Below are 6,000 nucleotides of genomic sequence, written 5' to 3'. Positions count from 1 at the left end.
TTTGACCGCAAATCAATGGGTGGCGTAGTCGACATTAAGAACACCAATAACATCTGTAAAGACTGCCACACACTGAGTTTGACACCCTGGGCACGGACCGGGTCGCCGCCACTCGGAGACTACAACCCCCATCTGATCCGGCTCCGGGTAATCCCCAAACAGCACTGGCCCAGGGGGCGCGTCAGACCGAGCACTCAAGTATTCCAATTTGCTCGACTCGAACAATGAGTACCCGAGCAATTTAGTGCTCGCTCATCAATAGCAGTGTCTTTGGATTTCTGGTTATACAGAAGACGCGCCAGAATATGTTGGTTTTGAAGTTAAGAAGAAAAATAGGTGAAAGTCTGGCTTAACCTGGCTAATATCAGGTTACTTTTTCATTATACTGTAACTCTACTGTGAAGAGTCTAAGGAGTAAAGTTTATTGATAAGCCAACATAGGGAAGGGCCTCACACACCCATCAATTCTCAAAGGCTTTTTATATGGCCACTTGAAAACTGTTCTCTATTATGTATTCTGCTGCTCACAGAGCCACTGCTGCTGCTCTGCTTTCTGGATAGCGTGGAAACAAAAATTGTAGCATGAATTAGTTCCTTGTTCTGTAGTGTAAAATGCTGCACATTCATCCACTTTGACAGATTAAGCAGTGAGAACATTATTAGAGGTACGTACCATTTATTTTTCTGTAGATACCTAAACGGTTTACATCTTTTATTTTTGTTTCAATCAGTTTATAAACCAGAGTTTGTAATAGCAAAGGGGTCATATACTTGTATCATTTGATATGACAGGTACTAGTGGTCTTAGATCAGCTAGCCTTGACAATATCTGTCCATTACAATACCCTATGGAATTAAAATAGCATTAAATTGCCGATGCAAATGTATGCACAGAAATCATAATTAGATAAACGTGTATTAACCATTTTATTTTGTATATTTAATTCACAAACGTAAGTTCAAAATAGCAATGATGTCACCAATCATTATGTGCAAGATATTGGGTGTCATTCATTGCATACTCTGTATTCACTTTACACCCAGTGATTATGTTACATTGCTTACCTACACTTGGATCTGTATACTATTACATTGTTCATTATGTATATGGCCATGTCAGCTCACCCAGTAAAACAGGGAGTCACCATGTCTCTGGCTCCCGGCAGAAGCACAAAGCTAGGAGCTGCTTAGACTGAAATAATTTACGGTATTTATTTATTTATTTTACTCACTTATATAGCGCCATTAATTCCACAGCGCTTTACAGATATTATGGGAACTGTCCCCATTGGGGCTCATAATCAAAATTCCCTATCAGTTTGTCTTTGGAATGTGGGATGAAACCGGAGAACCCGGAGGAAACCCACGCAAACACGGGGAGAACATACAAACTCCTTGCAAATTTTGTCCTTGGTGGGATTTGAACCCAGGACTCCAGTGCTGATTGATGCAATTGTAAGAGTGGTGGACTGTGCTGCTGTGTTCCTACCCCTGAAGACATCAATCGCTTCAAAATTGTGTAATGTGAATAGTGTCTTATGTTTCTATGCATCTAGTGTGTAATGTGATATAGAGTAGTATAAGTACTATTAACCCCTGTACGACATAGGGCATATTAGTACGTATCTGTGCCCTGGGACTTATGGACCAGATACGTATGTATACGCCCTGGCGATTTCGCCCGCACACAGGCTGTGCGGGCGCGATCGCCGCCGGGTGTCAGCTGATTGTCACAGCTGACACCCAGTGCTATGTGCAGGGAGCGGCACATTAACCCCCGCAATGCTGCGATTGAAGTCGATTGCAGTCGATCGCAGCATTGCGGTGGCAAGGGGAGGTGATCGCCGATACTCACCTCCTCTTCCGGCCTCCAGTGCTGTCTGCCGCGGCTTCCAGTATGTTGCGCAGTGCATCTCCAAACTATCTTCTCCCTGTCCAGCACTGACAGCCTGCATGGCACAGGGATGGTGCTGCATTCCTGTGCCATGCAGGCGATCAGAGAAAAAAAAGTGAAAGTCCCATAGTGGGACAAAGTAAAAAAGTGTAAAATGTGTCATAAAGTGAAAAAAAAAAAATTGTAAAAATATTTGAAAAAAAATAATCCACCAAAAATAAAAATATAATGTACCCATCAATAAATATTATTATAAAAAAAAACAAAGAAAACCATAAAAGTACACATATTTGGTATCACCGCATCCAGAATGACCTGACCTATAAAACTGTCCCACTAGTTAACCCCTTAAGTGAACACAGTAAAAAATAAAAATAAAAAACGAAGCAAAAAACAATGCTTTATCACCATACCGCCAAACAAAAAATGGAATAACACGTGATCAAAAAGACAAATATAGATAAAAATGGTACCGCTGAAAACGTCATCTCGTCCCGCAAAAACAAGCTGCCATATCGCTCCATCAGCCAAAAAATAAAAAAGTTATAGCTCTCAGAATAAAGCGATGCTAAAAAATATTTTTTTCTTTAAAATTGCTTTTATTATGTAAAAGTGCAAAACATAGAAAAACTATATAAATGTGGTACCGCTGTAAACGTACTGACCCAAAGAATAAAGCTGCCTTATCAATTTTACCACATGCGGAATGGCATAAAAAAAAAAAAAAAAACAATTCATGAATTGTTGGTTTTTGTTTATTCTGCCTCCCAAAAATCGGAATAGAAAGCGATAAAAAAATGTCACGTGCCTGAAAATGGCACCAATAACAACGTCTACTCATCCCGCAAAAAACAAGCCGTCACATGACTGTCTGCCAAAATCTGGCAAAATTATAGCTCTCAAAATATGGCGATGCAAAAACTAGATTTTACAAAAAATGTGTCTTTTAGTGTGTGACAGCTGTCAATCATAAAAACCCCATATGATTCTGGTATCGCTGTAGTCGCACCGACCCGAAGAATAAGGTCGTCTAATCACTTATACCGCACGAGGAAAGGCATAAAAAATAAACTCTCGGGTTGGGTTTGTGCTAGGGTTAGGGTTGGGCTAGGGTTAGGGCTAGGTTTGGGGTTAGGGTTGTTATGGGGTTGGGATTTTTTTCAAAAGTAAGAAAAAAAGATGACGATATGGCGACTAGTGTTGAGCTCAAGTGCTCACTACTTGAATTTGCATCGGGTGCTCTGGTATGCATTGAGCATCGTGGGTATTTGAGTGACATGCTCGAGTCTCCGCCACATATGCTTCACGGCCAAAAAAACTTTGCGGGGATTGCCTGCCATGCACGAGCAATCCCCGCATGTTTTTTTTTTGGGTGTCTAATAACCGTGAAACATGCGGGGCAGGGACTCGAGCATGTCACTCAAGCACACGCAGTACATGGTGCATACCTGAGTACCCGATGCAAACTCAAGTAGCAAGCACTTGAGCTCAAGACTAATGACAACTTATTCAATATGATGACCTAATGTTATCAAATTCTGTGTCATACCTCTGGGTTCAAAATGTTCACTATACCCCTTAATAAAATCCTTGAGGGGTATAGTTTCCAAAATGGGGTCACTTGTGGGGGAGCTCCACTGTTTAGGCACATCAGGGGCTCTCCAAACACGACATGGTGTCCGCTAACAAATTGAATGGAAAATCGGCTCAAATTGTTAGCGGACGCCATGTTGCGTTTGGAGAGCCCCTGTGTGCCTAAACATTAGAGCTCCCCCACAAGTGACCCCATTTTGGAAACTAAACCACCCAAGGCACCTATCTAGATGCATAGTGAGCACTTGGAACCCCCAGGTGCTTCACAAATTGATTCGTAAAAATGAAAAAGTGGAAAAAAAAACACTTTTTCATTTTTACAAATCAATTTGTGAAGCACCTGGGGGTTCCAAGTGCTCACTATGCATCTAGATAGGTGCCTTGGGTGGTCTAGTTTCCAAAATGGGGTCACTTGTGGGGGAGCTCCAATGTTTAGGCACACAGGAGCTCTCCAAACACGACATGGTGTCCGCTAACAAATTGGAACCATGTTGCGTTTGGAGAGCCCCTGTGTGCCTAAACATTTGAGCTCCCCCACAAGTGACCCCATTTTGGAAATTAGACCACCCAAGGCACCTATCTTGATGCATAGTGAGCACTTGGAACCCCCAGGTGCTTCACAAATGTATTCGTAAAAATGAAAAAGTGGAAAAAAAATACTTTTTCATTTTTACGAATCAATTTGTGAAGCACCTAGGGGTTCCAAGTGCTCACTATGCATCTAGATAGGTGCCTTGGGGGGTCTAGTTTCCAAATTGGGGTCACTTGTGGGGGAGCTCCAATGTTTAGGCACACAGGAGCTCTCCAAACGCAACATGGCATCCGCTAATTATTCAAGCAAATTTTACAATCAAAAAGTCAAATGGCGCTCCTTCCCTTTCGAGCCCTGCCGTGCGCCCAAACAGTAGTTTTTCCCACATATGGGGTGTATGCGTGCCCAGGGCAAATTGCGCAACAAATTTTGGGGTCCATTTTTTCTTGTTACCCCTGTGAAAAAAAAAAAAAAATGGGTCTAAAGTAACATTTTTGTGAAAAAAGTTAAATGTTCATTTTTTTCTTCCACATTCCAAAAATTCCTGTGAAGCACCTAAAGAGTTAATAAAGTTCTTGAATGTGGTTTTGAGCACCTTGAGGGGTGCAATTTTTAGAATGGTGTCACTTTTGAGTATTTTCTGTCATAAAGACCTCTCAAAGTGACTTCAAATATGATGTGGTCCCTAAAAAAATGGTTTTGTAAATTTTGTTGGAAAAATGAGAAATCGCTGGTCAACTTTTAACCCTTATAGCTCCCTAACAAAAAAAAATTTTGGTTCCAAAATTGTGCTGATGTAAAGTAGACATGTGGGAAATGTTATTTTTTAAGTGTTTTGTGTGACATATCTCTCTGATTTAAGGGCATAAAAATTCAAATTTTGAAAATTGCAAAATTTTCAAAATTTTCGCCAAATTTCTGTTTTTTTCACAAATAAACACAAGTGATATCGAAGAAATTTTACCACAATCATGAAGTACAATATGTCATGAAAAAACAATCTCAGAATCAGGGGGATCCGTTGAAGCGTTCCAGAGTAATTACCTCATAAAGTGACAGTGGTCAGAATTGTAAAAATTGGCCTGGTCATTAACGTGCAAACCACCCTCGGGGGTAAAGGGGTTAAGATAGCAATGTAAAGTATAATATGCATAGTGTGTACAGTATAAGGATAGGACATAAAATAAGGGCAAAAGGCTTAGTACAGACTGTTATAGGATGGTAACTGTAGTTAGCTGAAGGTATAGAATAAGGCAAAGTTAATGTTTAGGACAAGCTCACAGCGGGAGCGAGTTAGGGCTAGTGAAAAGCAATCACTTCTCGGTAGTGACACACATAGGGAAGTGCAGTAACAAGGTCACATTCAAGGGCAGTGGGCTGCTAGGGTCAGCATGTATCAATTGTTCAAGGAAGTGGAAGGCCGTACTAGAATCCCGTGCGGACATTCTGGCAATGTGGGAGCCCAAGGCCCAGCTTGGGGGCTGAAGGGCGCATCATGTCCTCTGGCACACAGGTGAAGATGGACGCGGAACCGTGTGAAGCAAAAGTAGCGGATTCTGGGTGCATTGCAGAACTGGACCGAAAATCCCTCGGGCTGATGGAGTCAGTGGGCATAGGGATAGTCCAGAAGGAACGAATGATAGGGCTGAAGATGTGTTGTGCTAAGGAATTAAGGAATAAGAAGTACTGTGCCCTATTTATTCCACATGTTACAGCCTAATGAACTTGAACTGTCCAATAAACTTCTGTTTGTTGAAAAGAACTTGGTGTCCCCTGAGTTGGGTGCAGTGGCTCCTGAAGATGGAGGCCTGGAGATGGTGGAGGCCTGCGACCTACAAGTGAGTGTGATGCACCCCACACTTGACAGTACACTGGGACCAGGATACGGTTTTCCTGTTGTCAGCAGCTCCTATCTAAGAAGTGTTACAAGGAATGCATCATCAGAATATGACATAATCATTAAATCAGATTGTTGGGTTAC

General features: G+C 41.7%; 1 protein-coding gene across 2 annotated transcripts in view; it reads left to right on the top strand.

The window, feature by feature from the left end:
• The first annotated feature begins 476 nt into the window (after nt 1-476).
• LOC141173207 (NXPE family member 1-like) overlaps nt 477-6,000 on the top strand; it is a 263,120-nt gene continuing 257,596 nt past the window's right edge. For both annotated transcript variants that reach the window (XM_073657840.1, XM_073657838.1), the window contains exon 1: nt 477-665. The gene's annotated coding sequence lies outside the window, so the exon portion shown is untranslated. The remainder of the gene's footprint in view (nt 666-6,000) is intronic.

The sequence above is a fragment of the Phyllobates terribilis genome, unplaced genomic scaffold (genome assembly GCF_046119375.1).
Source record: "Phyllobates terribilis strain yellow unplaced genomic scaffold, ASM4611937v1 Scaffold_12__6_contigs__length_324123572, whole genome shotgun sequence".
In the NCBI taxonomy this organism is placed as follows: domain Eukaryota; kingdom Metazoa; phylum Chordata; class Amphibia; order Anura; family Dendrobatidae; genus Phyllobates; species Phyllobates terribilis.
This window is presented reverse-complemented; position numbering and strand designations above follow the sequence as displayed.